Raw genomic sequence first — 17,356 nt, 5'->3', positions numbered from 1 at the left:
TACTTTACCACTCTCCTGCCTTTTCCATGGTTATTCTATTGGAAAAGAACGAGTTTTGGACAACTACCTTTCATTCTTGCCAAACTCTTTGCAGACCCCCGTGCAAGCTTTAGAACAAGATTTTGGATGTTTTCTTTCCTGGCAGAGTTTCTCCTTGCAAGATATGCTGGAAAAGCTTTTTGCTGAGTGTAGAGCGGCAAGACACGCAGAAGACGCAGATACGCAGCTCTCCGAAGCTAAGTGCCGGTCCCGGGCTTCTTTCGGCACAAACCGCTCTCAGGAGCTCCCTGCGCTCGCCACAATGCTCTGTGTGCGAAGAAGCCGCTTCTTCGCCTCTGGGAGAATCGGCGAGCGGCAGCTTCCCAAAGGCGAAGATGCAAGCTGCAGCACACAGGCACAGTGTGGGCAGCCTTCAGACTTAGAGAAAACAGTACTTTACCACTCTCCTGCCTTTTCCATGGTTATTCTATTGGAAAAGAACGAGTTTTGGACAACTACCTTTCATTCTTGCCAAACTCTTTGCAGACCCCCGTGCAAGCTTTAGAACAAGATTTTGGATGTTTTCTTTCCTGGCAGAGTTTCTCCTTGCAAGATATGCTGGAAAAGCTTTTTGCTGAGTGTAGAGCGGCAAGACACGCAGAAGACGCAGATACGCAGCTCTCCGAAGCTAAGTGCCGGTCCCGGGCTTCTTTCGGCACAAACCGCTCTCAGGAGCTCCCTGCGCTCGCCACAATGCTCTGTGTGCGAAGAAGCCGCTTCTTCGCCTCCGGGAGAATCGGTGAGCGGCAGCTTCCCAAAGGCGAAGATGCAGGCTGCAGCACACAGGCACAGTGTGGGCAGCATTCAGACTTAGAGAAAACAGTACTTTACCACTCTCCTGCCTTTTCCATGGTTATTCTATTGGAAAAGAACGAGTTATGGACAACTACCTTTCATTCTTGCCAAACTCTTTGCAGACCCCCGTGCAAGCTTTAGAACAAGATTTTGGATGTTTTCTTTCCTGGCAGAGTTTCTCCTTGCAAGATATGCTGGAAAAGCTTTTTGCTGAGTGTAGAGCGGCAAGACACGCAGAAGACGCAGATACGCAGCTCTCCGAAGCTAAGTGCCGGTCCCGGGCTTCTTTCGGCACAAACCGCTCTCAGGAGCTCCCTGCGCTCGCCACAATGCTCTGTGTGCAAAGAAGCCGCTTCTTCGCCTCCGGGAGAATCGGCGAGCGGCAGCTTCCCAAAGGCGAAGATGCAAGCTGCAGCACACAGGCACAGTGTGGGCAGCCTTCAGACTTAGAGAAAACAGTACTTTACCACTCTCCTGCCTTTTCCATGGTTATTCTATTGGAAAAGAACGAGTTTTGGACAACTACCTTTCATTCTTGCCAAACTCTTTGCAGACCCCCGTGCAAGCTTTAGAACAAGATTTTGGATGTTTTCTTTCCTGGCAGAGTTTCTCCTTGCAAGATATGCTGGAAAAGCTTTTTGCTGAGTGTAGAGCGGCAAGACACGCAGAAGACGCAGATACGCAGCTCTCCGAAGCTAAGTGCCGGTCCCGGGCTTCTTTCGGCACAAACCGCTCTCAGGAGCTCCCTGCGCTCGCCACAATGCTCTGTGTGCGAAGAAGCCGCTTCTTCGCCTCCGGGAGAATCGGCGAGCGGCAGCTTCCCAAAGGCGAAGATGCAAGCTGCAGCACACAGGCACAGTGTGGGCAGCCTTCAGACTTAGAGAAAACAGTACTTTACCACTCTCCTGCCTTTTCCATGGTTATTCTATTGGAAAAGAACGAGTTTTGGACAACTACCTTTCATTCTTGCCAAACTCTTTGCAGACCCCCGTGCAAGCTTTAGAACAAGATTTTGGATGTTTTCTTTCCTGGCAGAGTTTCTCCTTGCAAGATATGGTGGAAAAGCTTTTTGCTGAGTGTAGAGCGGCAAGACACGCAGAAGACGCAGATACGCAGCTCTCCGAAGCTAAGTGCCGGTCCCGGGCTTCTTTCGGCACAAACCGCTCTCAGGAGCTCCCTGCGCTCGCCACAATGCTCTGTGTGCGAAGAAGCCGCTTCTTCGCCTCCGGGAGAATCGGCGAGCGGCAGCTTCCCAAAGGCGAAGATGCAAGCTGCACCACACAGGCAGAGTGTGGGCAGCCTTCAGACTTAGAGAAAACAGTACTTTACCACTCTCCTGCCTTTTCCATGGTTCTTCTATTGGAAAAGAACGAGTTTTGGACAACTACCTTTCATTCTTGCCAAACTCTTTGCAGACCCCCGTGCAAGCTTTAGAACAAGATTTTGGATGTTTTCTTTCCTGGCAGAGTTTCTCCTTGCAAGATATGGTGGAAAAGCTTTTTGCTGAGTGTAGAGCGGCAAGACACGCAGAAGACGCAGATACGCAGCTCTCTGAAGCTAAGTGCCGGTCCCGGGCTTCTTTCGGCACAAACCGCTCTCAGGAGCTCCCTGCGCTCGCCACAATGCTCTGTGTGCGAAGAAGCCGCTTCTTCGCCTCCGGGAGAATCGGCGAGCGGCAGCTTCCCAAAGGCGAAGATGCAAGCTGCAGCACACAGGCACAGTGTGGGCAGCCTTCAGACTTAGAGAAAACAGTACTTTACCACTCTCCTGCCTTTTCCATGGTTATTCTATTGGAAAAGAACGAGTTTTGGACAACTACCTTTCATTCTTGCCAAACTCTTTGCAGACCCCCGTGCAAGCTTTAGAACAAGATTTTGGATGTTTTCTTTCCTGGCAGAGTTTCTCCTTGCAAGATATGCTGGAAAAGCTTTTTGCTGAGTGTAGAGCGGCAAGACACGCAGAAGACGCAGATACGCAGCTCTCCGAAGCTAAGTGCCGGTCCCGGGCTTCTTTCGGCACAAACCGCTCTCAGGAGCTCCCTGCGCTCGCCACAATGCTCTGTGTGCGAAGAAGCCGCTTCTTCGCCTCCGGGAGAATCGGTGAGCGGCAGCTTCCCAAAGGCGAAGATGCAGGCTGCAGCACACAGGCACAGTGTGGGCAGCCTTCAGACTTAGAGAAAACAGTACTTTACCACTCTCCTGCCTTTTCCATGGTTATTCTATTGGAAAAGAACGAGTTATGGACAACTACCTTTCATTCTTGCCAAACTCTTTGCAGACCCCCGTGCAAGCTTTAGAACAAGATTTTGGATGTTTTCTTTCCTGGCAGAGTTTCTCCTTGCAAGATATGGTGGAAAAGCTTTTTGCTGAGTGTAGAGCGGCAAGACACGCAGAAGACGCAGATACGCAGCTCTCCGAAGCTAAGTGCCGGTCCCGGGCTTCTTTCGGCACAAACCGCTCTCAGGAGCTCCCTGCGCTCGCCACAATGCTCTGTGTGCAAAGAAGCCGCTTCTTCGCCTCCGGGAGAATCGGCGAGCGGCAGCTTCCCAAAGGCGAAGATGCAAGCTGCAGCACACAGGCACAGTGTGGGCAGCCTTCAGACTTAGAGAAAACAGTACTTTACCACTCTCCTGCCTTTTCCATGGTTATTCTATTGGAAAAGAACGAGTTTTGGACAACTACCTTTCATTCTTGCCAAACTCTTTGCAGACCCCCGTGCAAGCTTTAGAACAAGATTTTGGATGTTTTCTTTCCTGGCAGAGTTTCTCCTTGCAAGATATGCTGGAAAAGCTTTTTGCTGAGTGTAGAGCGGCAAGACACGCAGAAGACGCAGATACGCAGCTCTCCGAAGCTAAGTGCCGGTCCCGGGCTTCTTTCGGCACAAACCGCTCTCAGGAGCTCCCTGCGCTCGCCACAATGCTCTGTGTGCGAAGAAGCCGCTTCTTCGCCTCCGGGAGAATCGGCGAGCGGCAGCTTCCCAAAGGCGAAGATGCAAGCTGCAGCACACAGGCACAGTGTGGGCAGCCTTCAGACTTAGAGAAAACAGTACTTTACCACTCTCCTGCCTTTTCCATGGTTATTCTATTGGAAAAGAACGAGTTTTGGACAACTACCTTTCATTCTTGCCAAACTCTTTGCAGACCCCCGTGCAAGCTTTAGAACAAGATTTTGGATGTTTTCTTTCCTGGCAGAGTTTCTCCTTGCAAGATATGCTGGAAAAGCTTTTTGCTGAGTGTAGAGCGGCAAGACACGCAGAAGACGCAGATACGCAGCTCTCCGAAGCTAAGTGCCGGTCCCGGGCTTCTTTCGGCACAAACCGCTCTCAGGAGCTCCCTGCGCTCGCCACAATGCTCTGTGTGCGAAGAAGCCGCTTCTTCGCCTGCGGGAGAATCGGCGAGCGGCAGCTTCCCAAAGGCGAAGATGCAAGCTGCAGCACACAGGCACAGTGTGGGCAGCCTTCAGACTTAGAGAAAACAGTACTTTACCACTCTCCTGCCTTTTCCATGGTTATTCTATTGGAAAAGAACGAGTTTTGGACAACTACCTTTCATTCTTGCCAAACTCTTTGCAGACCCCCGTGCAAGCTTTAGAACAAGATTTTGGATGTTTTCTTTCCTGGCAGAGTTTCTCCTTGCAAGATATGCTGGAAAAGCTTTTTGCTGAGTGTAGAGCGGCAAGACACGCAGAAGACGCAGATACGCAGCTCTCCGAAGCTAAGTGCCGGTCCCGGGCTTCTTTCGGCACAAACCGCTCTCAGGAGCTCCCTGCGCTCGCCACAATGCTCTGTGTGCGAAGAAGCCGCTTCTTCGCCTCCGGGAGAATTGGCGAGCGGCAGCTTCCCAAAGGCGAAGATGCAAGCTGCAGCACACAGGCACAGTGTGGGCAGCCTTCAGACTTAGAGAAAACAGTACTTTACCACTCTCCTGCCTTTTCCATGGTTAGTCTATTGGAAAAGAACGAGTTTTGGACAACTACCTTTCATTCTTGCCAAACTCTTTGCAGACCCCCGTGCAAGCTTTAGAACAAGATTTTGGATGTTTTCTTTCCTGGCAGAGTTTCTCCTTGCAAGATATGCTGGAAAAGCTTTTTGCTGAGTGTAGAGCGGCAAGACACGCAGAAGACGCAGATACGCAGCTCTCCGAAGCTAAGTGCCGGTCCCGGGCTTCTTTCGGCACAAACCGCTCTCAGGAGCTCCCTGCGCTCGCCACAATGCTCTGTGTGCGAAGAAGCCGCTTCTTCGCCTGCGGGAGAATCGGCGAGCGGCAGCTTCCCAAAGGCGAAGATGCAAGCTGCAGCACACAGGCACAGTGTGGGCAGCCTTCAGACTTAGAGAAAACAGTACTTTACCACTCTCCTGCCTTTTCCATGGTTATTCTATTGGAAAAGAACGAGTTTTGGACAACTACCTTTCATTCTTGCCAAACTCTTTGCAGACCCCCGTGCAAGCTTTAGAACAAGATTTTGGATGTTTTCTTTCCTGGCAGAGTTTCTCCTTGCAAGATATGCTGGAAAAGCTTTTGGCTGAGTGTAGAGCGGCAAGACACGCAGAAGACGCAGATACGCAGCTCTCCGAAGCTAAGTGCCGGTCCCGGGCTTCTTTCGGCACAAACCGCTCTCAGGAGCTCCCTGCGCTCGCCACAATGCTCTGTGTGCGAAGAAGCCGCTTCTTCGCCTGCGGGAGAATCGGCGAGCGGCAGCTTCCCAAAGGCGAAGATGCAAGCTGCAGCACACAGGCACAGTGTGGGCAGCATTCAGACTTAGAGAAAACAGTACTTTACCACTCTCCTGCCTTTTCCATGGTTATTCTATTGGAAAAGAACGAGTTTTGGACAACTACCTTTCATTCTTGCCAAACTCTTTGCAGACCCCCGTGCAAGCTTTAGAACAAGATTTTGGATGTTTTCTTTCCTGGCAGAGTTTCTCCTTGCAAGATATGCTGGAAAAGCTTTTTGCTGAGTGTAGAGCGGCAAGACACGCAGAAGACGCAGATACGCAGCTCTCCGAAGCTAAGTGCCGGTCCCGGGCTTCTTTCGGCACAAACCGCTCTCAGGAGCTCCCTGCGCTCGCCACAATGCTCTGTGTGCGAAGAAGCCGCTTCTTCGCCTGCGGGAGAATCGGCGAGCGGCAGCTTCCCAAAGGCGAAGATGCAAGCTGCAGCACACAGGCACAGTGTGGGCAGCCTTCAGACTTAGAGAAAACAGTACTTTACCACTCTCCTGCCTTTTCCATGGTTATTCTATTGGAAAAGAACGAGTTTTGGACAACTACCTTTCATTCTTGCCAAACTCTTTGCAGACCCCCGTGCAAGCTTTAGAACAAGATTTTGGATGTTTTCTTTCCTGGCAGAGTTTCTCCTTGCAAGATATGCTGGAAAAGCTTTTTGCTGAGTGTAGAGCGGCAAGACACGCAGAAGACGCAGATACGCAGCTCTCCGAAGCTAAGTGCCGGTCCCGGGCTTCTTTCGGCACAAACCGCTCTCAGGAGCTCCCTGCGCTCGCCACAATGCTCTGTGTGCGAAGAAGCCGCTTCTTCGCCTCCGGGAGAATCGGCGAGCGGCAGCTTCCCAAAGGCGAAGATGCAAGCTGCAGCACACAGGCACAGTGTGGGCAGCATTCAGACTTAGAGAAAACAGTACTTTACCACTCTCCTGCCTTTTCCATGGTTAGTCTATTGGAAAAGAACGAGTTTTGGACAACTACCTTTCATTCTTGCCAAACTCTTTGCAGACCCCCGTGCAACCTTTAGAACAAGATTTTGGATGTTTTCTTTCCTGGCAGAGTTTCTCCTTGCAAGATATGCTGGAAAAGCTTTTTGCTGAGTGTAGAGCGGCAAGACACGCAGAAGACGCAGATACGCAGCTCTCCGAAGCTAAGTGCCGGTCCCGGGCTTCTTTCGGCACAAACCGCTCTCAGGAGCTCCCTGCGCTCGCCACAATGCTCTGTGTGCGAAGAAGCCGCTTCTTCGCCTCCGGGAGAATCGGCGAGCGGCAGCTTCCCAAAGGCGAAGATGCAAGCTGCAGCACACAGGCACAGTGTGGGCAGCCTTCAGACTTAGAGAAAACAGTACTTTACCACTCTCCTGCCTTTTCCATGGTTAGTCTATTGGAAAAGAACGAGTTTTGGACAACTACCTTTCATTCTTGCCAAACTCTTTGCAGACCCCCGTGCAAGCTTTAGAACAAGATTTTGGATGTTTTCTTTCCTGGCAGAGTTTCTCCTTGCAAGATATGGTGGAAAAGCTTTTTGCTGAGTGTAGAGCGGCAAGACACGCAGAAGACGCAGATACGCAGCTCTCCGAAGCTAAGTGCCGGTCCCGGGCTTCTTTCGGCACAAGCCGCTCTCAGGAGCTCCCTGCGCTCGCCACAATGCTCTGTGTGCGAAGAAGCCGCTTCTTCGCCTCCGGGAGAATCGGCGAGCGGCAGCTTCCCAAAGGCGAAGATGCAAGCTGCAGCACACAGGCACAGTGTGGGCAGCCTTCAGACTTAGAGAAAACAGTACTTTACCACTCTCCTGCCTTTTCCATGGTTATTCTATTGGAAAAGAACGAGTTTTGGACAACTACCTTTCATTCTTGCCAAACTCTTTGCAGACCCCCGTGCAAGCTTTAGAACAAGATTTTGGATGTTTTCTTTCCTGGCAGAGTTTCTCCTTGCAAGATATGCTGGAAAAGCTTTTTGCTGAGTGTAGAGCGGCAAGACACGCAGAAGACGCAGATACGCAGCTCTCCGAAGCTAAGTGCCGGTCCCGGGCTTCTTTCGGCACAAACCGCTCTCAGGAGCTCCCTGCGCTCGCCACAATGCTCTGTGTGCGAAGAAGCCGCTTCTTCGCCTCCGAGAGAATCGGTGAGCGGCAGCTTCCCAAAGGCGAAGATGCAGGCTGCAGCACACAGGCACAGTGTGGGCAGCATTCAGACTTAGAGAAAACAGTACTTTACCACTCTCCTGCCTTTTCCATGGTTATTCTATTGGAAAAGAACGAGTTTTGGACAACTACCTTTCATTCTTGCCAAACTCTTTGCAGACCCCCGTGCAAGCTTTAGAACAAGATTTTGGATGTTTTCTTTCCTGGCAGAGTTTCTCCTTGCAAGATATGGTGGAAAAGCTTTTTACTGAGTGTAGAGCGGCAAGACACGCAGAAGACGCAGATACGCAGCTCTCCGAAGCTAAGTGCCGGTCCCGGGCTTCTTTCGGCACAAACCGCTCTCAGGAGCTCCCTGCGCTCGCCACAATGCACTGTGTGCGAAGAAGCCGCTTCTTCGCCTGCGGGAGAATCGGCGAGCGGCAGCTTCCCAAAGGCGAAGATGCAAGCTGCAGCACACAGGCACAGTGTGGGCAGCCTTCAGACTTAGAGAAATCAGTACTTTACCACTCTCCTGCCTTTTCCATGGTTATTCTATTGGAAAAGAACGAGTTTTGGACAACTACCTTTCATTCTTGCCAAACTCTTTGCAGACCTCCGTGCAAGCTTTAGAACAAGATTTTGGATGTTTTCTTTCCTGGCAGAGTTTCTCCTTGCAAGATATGCTGGAAAAGCTTTTTGCTGAGTGTAGAGCGGCAAGACACGCAGAAGACGCAGATACGCAGCTCTCCGAAGCTAAGTGCCGGTCCCGGGCTTCTTTCGGCACAAACCGCTCTCAGGAGCTCCCTGCGCTCGCCACAATGCTCTGTGTGCGAAGAAGCCGCTTCTTCGCCTCCGGGAGAATCGGCGAGCGGCAGCTTCCCAAAGGCGAAGATGCAAGCTGCAGCACACAGGCACAGTGTGGGCAGCATTCAGACTTAGAGAAAACAGTACTTTACCACTCTCCTGCCTTTTCCATGGTTATTATATTGGAAAACCAATATAATAAAAAACCAACCACATATAATGGAAAACCAACCACACGGGTTGTTGGTTGAGCAAGCATGCTCAATCAATCTCTCTCGCTTTGAGTGATATGTTAAAAGACATAAGCAGTGTGAGAGAGGCGCTTCTTCAAAATAGGGCAGCAATCTATTATCTATTGCTTGCTCATGGACATAGATGTGTAGAGTTTGAGGGAATGTGCTGCATGAATTTCTCGGATCATTCAAGATCAATTCATGAAAGTATTCAAAATATAAAAGACAGTATAAATAAACTAAGCGAAGTCACTGGATTATGGATGGATGATGTGGTGGGATTTTTTGATCTTTCTCCCTTATGGAGAGGGTTTTTAAAAATGGGATTTTATATTTTAATAATACTCTTAGTCCTCATGCTCATCGTCCCATGCATCTTTTTGTGTGTGAGACGTGTCAGGAGTCAAGTTGCCAAAGAAGTCTTCTTGGTGCAAACAGAAGGGGGAGATGTGGGATCTCAGCACATCGTTCCCGATGTCCAGAGATGCCAGGAGAACCCTTGGTGGTCTCGAAAATCCTGGAATGTTGCCAAGAGTGTTTGGTGGCTTGATTTTGATCCATCCACAGAAATAACAAGAGTTTGAAGACAAGAGAATCACTTTAGAATGAAAAGTGTAAAAGGGACACATTTAGAGGGTGAAATATAGACTTTAAGGTTTTTGGTACTTTGGGGTTATGGACACAAGATGGAGGGATCAGGGCGTGTCTCGTCCTTCTTCTTTCTTCTTCTTGTCCTCCATCTCCTGTGGTGATGTTGGCACTTGGGGACTGGTTTATGGTGAAGGTGCACTTGCTAACATGGGTGAAAAGCATTGGAAAATAAAGGTAAATATTATGTACGTAGATATTAGTATAAAAAGACATGACCGCCCCGTGGGTGGTCAGAGAGTGCCTGTGACTGCTTGCAGATCAGACCTCTGTTGGGCAGAAAGAAAATTTTGTAGATAAGAAATAAGAAACAATCTGAAGATCGAAAAGCTGAAGAGTCCAGACTCGTCCTTTGAAACGCGTGCCACCCAAGAACCACTCTACCCATGTCGGGGCAGAGACAGACAGCCGAACCCGACATGCAAACTCATAGAAAACAGTCTTTTACGACTCCCTTGCCTTTTCCATTCACATTAGCACTGGAATGGAAAGCGTTTTAGAAAACTTCCTTCTGTTTCTTGCAAACCACTCTGAAGACCTCTGTGCAACCTCTAGACCACCATGGGACATGTACTCTCTACTGGCACAGTTTCTTTTCCCGACACATAGAAGAAAGGCATTTTTTATGAGATGTAGGCGACAAGAGACGCAGAAGACGACGGTACAGAAGACTCCGAAACTAAGCGCCTGTCCCGGGCGTCTTCCTGCAGAAGCCGCTCTCCGGATCTCAGCGAGACCGGCACAATGCTCTGTGTGCCAAGAAGCCGCATCTTGGCCTCCGGGAGACGGAGAGCCTGGCATCTTCTGAAGGGCGAAATACGTAGCCGTACAACACTGGGAATGTGTGCGCAGCTTGCAAAATCATAGAAAACGGTACCTTACCACTCTCCTGCCTTTTCCAGTCACTCTACAATTTGAATCTATTCCTTTCAGAACAACTATGTTTTGCTTCTTGCAAAACACTCTGCAGTCCTCCGTACGACTTTGAGCAGAAAATCGGAGATGTTTTCTGTCCTGGCACACTTTCTCTTTGCGAGACGTAGCGGAAAGACATTTCGCTAAGATGGAGGCGACTAGAGAGACTAAACACGAAGATACGGAGGGCTTCGAAGCTAAGCGCCGGTGCCAGGCATCCATCTCCAGATGCCAAGCTCCGGAGCCCCCCAGAACCGGCACAGTGTTCTGAGAGCAGCAAAATGCTCTGTGCGCCAAGAAGCCGCTTCCTCGCCTCCGGGAGATGGAGAGCCTGGCATCTTCTGAAGGGCGAAATACGTAGCCGTACAACACTGGGAATGTGTGCGCAGCTTGCAAAATCAGAGAAAACAGTACCTTTATCCTCTCCTGCCTTTTCCAGGCACACTACCATTGGAATCTATTCCTTTCAGAACAACTATGTTTTGCTTCTTGCAAAACACACTACAGTCCTTCTGTAAAACGTCTAGAACAAAATTGGGGATGTTTTCCCTCCTGGCACACTTTCTCTTTGCGAGACGTAGTGGAAAAGCTTTTTGCTAAGCTGTAGGCGAGAAGAGACAGAGAAGACGGAGACACGGAGCTCTCCGAAGCTAAGGGCCGGTCCCCGGACTCTTTTGGCAGAAGCCTGGCACTAGAGCCCACCGCGACGGACACAGTGCTCTAAGACTGGCACAATGCTCTGTGCGCCAAGAAGCCGCTTCTTCACCTCCGGGAGACAGAGAGAGCAGCAGCTTCCAAAAGGAGAAGGACAAAGCCGCAGATCCCTGGGATTCTATGCCCAGCATGCAAACTAATGGAACACAGTACCTTACAACGCTCCTGCATTTTCCGTTCACACTACCATTTGAATGGCAGCAGTATTGGACAACTTTCTTGTTCTTCTTGCAAAACACTCTGCAGACCTCTCTGCCACTCCAAGATCAAGATGGGAGATGTATTCTGCTCTGGCACAGTTTCTCCTTGCGAGACATAATGGTAAAGGTTTTGCTAAGATGTAGAAGGATAAGAGACGCTAAAGACAAAGACAGGGAACTGTCCGAAGCTAAGCGCTGGTTCCCGGCGTCTTTCGGCAGAAGCCGTGTAGCAGAGTGCCCCGCTCCCGGCAAAAAGCTCTGCGACCGGCACAGTGGTCTGCGTGCGAAGAAGCCGCTTCTTTGCCTCCGCGAAACGGAGAGAGCGGCATCTCCTGAAAGGCGAAGAACGAAGCCGTGCCTCACAGGGATTGTGTGCGCCGCTTGCAAACTCATAGAAAACAGTACCTTTTAACTCTCCTACATTTTCCATTCACATTACCATTGGAATGGAAGGTGTTTTGGACAACTTTGTTTTGCTTCTTGCTAAACACTCTGCAGACCTCCGTGCAACCTCTAGAAGACAAAGTTTTCTGTAGTGGCACAATTTTCCTTGCGAGACATAGTGGGCAAGTTTTTGCAAAGATGTAGGCGACAGGAGACGCTAAAGACCTAGATCCGGAGCTCAGGAGCTCAGCGCCGGTCCCGGGCGTCTTTCTACAGGAGCCAAGCTCCGGAGCTCAGCGAGACCGGCACAACGCTCTGTGTGCCAAGAAGCCGCTTCTCGGCCTCCGGGAGACAGAGAGAGCGGCAGCTTCCCACGGGCGAAGAACGAAGCCATACAACACTGGGAGTCTATGCGCGGCTTGCAAACTCATAGAAAACAGTCTTTTACGACTCCCTTGCCTTTTCCATTCACATTAGCACTGGAATGGAAAGCGTTTTAGAAAACTTCCTTCTGTTTCGTGCAAACCACTCTGAAGACCTCTGTGCAACCTCTAGACCACCATGGGACATGTACTCTCTACTGGCACAGTTTCTTTTCCCGACACATAGAAGAAAGACATTTTTTATGAGATGTAGGCGACAAGAGATGCAGAAGACGAAGGTACAGAAGACTCCGAAACTAAGCGCCGGTCCCGGGCGTCTTCCTGCAGAAGCCGCTCTCCGGATCTCAGCGAGACCGGCACAATGCTCTGTGTGCCAAGAAGCCGCATCTTGGCCTCCGGGAGACGGAGAGCCTGGCATCTTCTGAAGGGCGAAATACGTAGCCGTACAACACTGGGAAGGTGTGCGCAGCTTGCAAAATCAGAGAAAACAGTACCTTTATCCTCTCCTGCCTTTTCCAGGCACACTACCATTGGAATCTCTTCCTTTCAGAACAACTATGTTTTGCTTCTTGCAAAACACACTACAGTCCTTCTGTAAAACGTCTAGAACAAAATTGGGGATGTTTTCCCGCCTGGCACACTTTCTCTTTGCGAGACGTAGTGGAAAAGCTTTTCGCTAAGCTGTAGGCGAGAAGAGACGGAGAAGACGGAGACACGGAGCTCTCCGGAGCTAAGCGCCGGTCCCCAGACTCTTTTGGCAGAAGCCTGGCACTAGAGCCCACCGCGACGGGCACAGTGCTCTGAGACTGGCACAATGCTCTGTGCGCCAAGAAGCCACTTCTTCACCTCCAGGAGACTGAGAGAGCAGCAGCTTCCAAAAGGAGAAGGACGAAGCCGCAGATTCCCAGGATTCTATGCGCAGCTTGCAAACTAATGGAAAACAGTACCTTACAATGCTCCTGCATTTTCCGTTCACACTACCATTTGAATGGCAGCAGTATTGGACAACTTTCTTGTTCTTCTTGCAAAACACTCTGCAGACCTCTCTGCCACTTCAAGAACAAGATGGGAGATGTATTCTGCTCTGGCACAGTTTCTCCTTGCGAGACATAATGGTAAAGGTTTGCTAAGATGTAGAAGGATAAGAGACGGAGAAGACGAAGACAGGGAACTGTCCGAAGCTAAGCACTGGTTCCCGGCGTCTTTCGGCAGAAGCCGTGCAGCAGAGTGCCCCCCTCCCGGCAAAAAGATCTGCGGCCGGCACAGTGGACTGCGCGCGAAGAAGCCGCTTCTTTGCCTACGCGAAACGGAGAGCGCGGCATCTCCTGAAAGGCGAAGAACTAAGCCGTGCCACATAAGGATTGTGTGCGCAGCTTGTAAACTCATAGAAAACAGTACCTTTATCCTCTCCTACATTTTCCATTCACATTACCATTGGAATGGAAGGAGTTTTGGACAACTTTGTTTTGCTTCTTGCTAAACACTCTGCAGACCTCCGTGCAACCTCTAGAAGACGATGGCAGATGTTTTCTGTAGTGGCACAATTTTCCTTGCGAGACATAGCGGACAAGATTTTGCAAAGATGTAGGTGACAGGAGACGCTAAAGACGAAGATCTGGAGCTCAGGAGCTAAGCGCCGGTCCCGGGCGTCTTTCTACAGGAGCCAAGCTCCGGATCTCAGCGAGACCGGCACAATGCTCTGTGTGCCAAGAAGCCGCATCTTGGCCTCCGGGAGACGGAGAGCCTGGCATCTTCTGAAAGGTGAAATACGTAGCCGTACAACACTGGGAATGTGTGCGCAGCTTGCAAAATCAGAGAAAACAGTACCTTTATCCTCTCCTGCCTTTTCAAGTCACTCTACCATTTGAATCTATTCCTTTCAGAACAACTATGTTTTGCTTCTTGCAAAACACTCTGCAGTCCTCCGTACGACTTTGAGCAGAAAATCGGAGATGTTTTCTGTCCTGGCACACTTTCTCTTTGCGAGACGTAGCAGGAAAGCATTTCGCTAAGATGGAGGCGACTAGAGCGACTAAACACGAAGATACGGAGGGCTTCGAAGCTAAGCGCCGGTGCCAGGCATCTATCTCCAAATGCCAAGCTCCGGAGCCCACCACGACCGGCACAATGCTCTGAGAGCAGCAAAATGCTCTGTGCGCCAAGAAGCCGCTTCCTCGCCTCCGGGAGATGGAGAGCCTGGCATCTTCTGAAGGGCGAAATACGTAGCCGTACAACACTGGGAATGTGTGCGCAGCTTGCAAAATCAGAGAAAACAGTACCTTTATTCTCTCCTGCCTTTTCCAGGCACACTACCATTGGAATCTATTCCTTTCAGAACAACTATGTTTTGCTTCTTGCAAAACACACTACAGTCCTTCTGTAAAACGTCTAGAACAAAATTGGGGATGTTTTCCCTCCTGGCACACTTTCTCTTTGCGAGACGTAGTGGAAAAGCTTTTTGCTAAGCTGTAGGCGAGAAGAGACGGAGAAGACGGAGACACGGAGCTCTCCGAAGCTAAGGGCCGGTCCCCGGACTCTTTTGGCAGAAGCCTGGCACTAGAGCCCACCGCGACGGACACAGTGCTCTGAGACTGGCACAATGCTCTGTGCGCCAAGAAGCCGCTTCTTCACCTCCAGGAGACTGAGAGAGCAGCAGCTTCCAAAAGGAGAAGGACAAAGCCGCAGATCCCTGGGATTCTATGCCCAGCATGCAAACTAATGGAACACAGTACCTTACAACGCTCCTGCATTTTCCGTTCACACTACCATTTGAATGGCAGCAGTATTGGACAACTTTCTTGTTCTTCTTGCAAAACACTCTGCAGACCTCTCTGCCACTCCAAGATCAAGATGGGAGATGTATTCTGCTCTGGCACAGTTTCTCCTTGCGAGACATAATGGAAAAGGTTTTGCTAAGATGTAGAAGGATAAGAGACGCTAAAGACAAAGACAGGGAACTGTCCGAAGCTAAGCGCTGGTTCCCGGCGTCTTTCGGCAGAAGCCGTGCAGCAGAGTGCCCCCCTCCCGGCAAAAAGCTCTGCGACCGGCACAGTGGACTGCGTGCGAAGACGCCGCTTCTTCGCCTCCGCGAAACGGAGAGAGCGGCATCTCCTGAAAGGCGAAGAACGAAGCCGTGCCACACAGGGATTGTGTGCGCAGCTTGCAAACTCATAGAAAACAGTACCTTTATCCTCTCCTACATTTTCCATTCACATTACCATTGGAATGGAAGGAGTTTTGGACAACTTTGTTTTGCTTCTTGCTAAACACTCTGCAGACCTCCGTGCAACCTCTAGAAGACGATGGCAGATGTTTTCTGTAGTGGCACAATTTTCCTTGCGAGACATAGCGGACAAGATTTTGCAAAGATGTAGGTGACAGGAGACGCTAAAGACCAAGATCCGGAGCTCAGGAGCTAAGCGCCAGTCCCGGGCGTCTTTCTACAGGAGCCAAGCTCCGGAGCTCAGCGAGACCGGCACAACGCTCTGTGCGCCAAGAAGCCACTTCTCGGCCTCCAGGAGATGGAGAGAGCGGCAGCTTCCCAAGGGCGAAGAACGAAGCCGTACAACACTGGGAGTCTATGCGCAGCTTGCAAATGTGGGATCTCAGCACATCGTTCCCCATGTCCAGAGATTCCAGGAGAACCCTTGTGGGTCTCGAAAATCCTGGAATGTTGCCAAGAGTGTTTGGTGGCTTGATTTTGATCCATCCACAGAAATAACAAAAGTTTGAAGGCAAGAGAATCACTTTAGAATGAAAAGTTTAAAAGGGACACATTTAGAGGGTGAAATATAGACTTTAAGGTTTTTGGTACTTTGGGGTTATGGAGACAAGATGGAGGGATCAGGGCATGTCTCGTCCTTCTTCTTTCTTCTTCTTGTCCTCCATCTCCTGTGGTGATGTTGGCACTTGGGGACTGGTTTATGGTGAAGGTGCACTTGCTAACATGGGTGAAAAGCATTGGAAAATAAAGGTAAATATTATGTACGTAGATATTAGTATAAAAAGACATGACCGCCCCGTGGGTGGTCAGAGAGTGCCTGTGACTGCTTGCAGATCAGACCTCTGTTGGGCAGACAGAAAATTTTGTAGATAAGAAATAAGAAACAATCTGAAGATCGAAAAGCTGAAGAGTCCAGACTCGTCCTTTGTAACGTGTGCCACCCAAGAACCACTCTACCCGTGTCGGGGCAGAGACAGACAGCCGAACCCGACATTTGGCGTCCCTGGGTGGGCCCCCGGTGGGCACCCGGTGGGCACCCGGTGGGCAGCGACCGGCGATCCAGCAGCATCCAGCAGCACTCGCTGAGCCACGGTGAGCTCTGGTGTGCACCTCTTGCACAGGGCAGCCTTGAAGCACCGAGTGGGCAGCTCCCGAGCTGGACTCATTCCCAGGAGAGCACTGATAACTCCTTGGGAAAACAGCCAGAAAGCAGCCAGCAAAATCTGCAGATGCGGCAGCCACAGAGAACATCGCACTCCACTTCAGCCGAAGAAAGTTCGTAGCAGGACAGCCCGGATCGGAATCGGAAAGGCGCCTCCGAATCCATCTCCTGTGACCTGCAGGCCAGTGACCAGGAGCCTTCGGACTGCTCTGACGACAGGAATTCAGTGAGAAGGTCAAGAATTAAGAACATGGGGGGTACACTTTCCCAGGAACAAATAGAGATTCTGTCCGACCTACAGGGCATGGCAGACACACACACTAGGGGGATCCCAAAGAAAAAGCTTAGAGAATTACTGCTGTGGGTGCGGTGCAATTACCCGTACTCAGAAACAAGGTTGTTATTTGAAGTAGGCTTTTGGCAAGAAGTTAACAGACACCTATATTTTCTAGCCACCAATGATGATAAGACAGCCTTGAAATTGCTGTCTTCAGCAAGAATTATGTTAGAGGCGACCTCGACTCAGTTGAGAGGGTCAGCCAGGCAACAACTTGTTGCGAGTCCCAAAGGGGTGGAGGGACCAGAGCAAGGCTCAAAGCAGAGATTGGCTCTGATCTCAATTAGCCCGGGGGAAAAGGTGCCCGAGAAAAGGGGACCAGGAGAAATGTCATTGCCTTCAGTCCCACCATCCCGAAAACCCAAGGGAACCCTAAAGCGCCCTGAGACTCCAGAGAGTGCAGGGGCTTCAGACTCTGACTCAGACACTCAGATGATACCATTCCGCTCCCTGATGAAATAAAGTTTTCTCCTAGTGATATCGAGGAGGCAGGTCGCTCTCTAAGAGCGTACCGTCCCGATTCGCAGGAATCAGAGGGAGAGGAGGTGGAAAAAGTGGCGGAGTCGGGGAGGGGGGTTCAAAGGGAACAAGCGGGGAGGGGGGATGCGCTCTCTCGCAGCAGGCGCGGCGGCGCGGAAGCGGCGGCGGCTGGCGGGGGGGGTCGTGGAGGCGATGGGGGAC

This window comes from Molothrus aeneus, chromosome 33, assembly GCF_037042795.1.
Source record: "Molothrus aeneus isolate 106 chromosome 33, BPBGC_Maene_1.0, whole genome shotgun sequence".
In the NCBI taxonomy this organism is placed as follows: Eukaryota; Metazoa; Chordata; class Aves; order Passeriformes; family Icteridae; genus Molothrus; species Molothrus aeneus.
The sequence above is the reverse complement of the archived record's forward strand: the minus strand, read 5'-3'. Positions refer to the sequence as shown.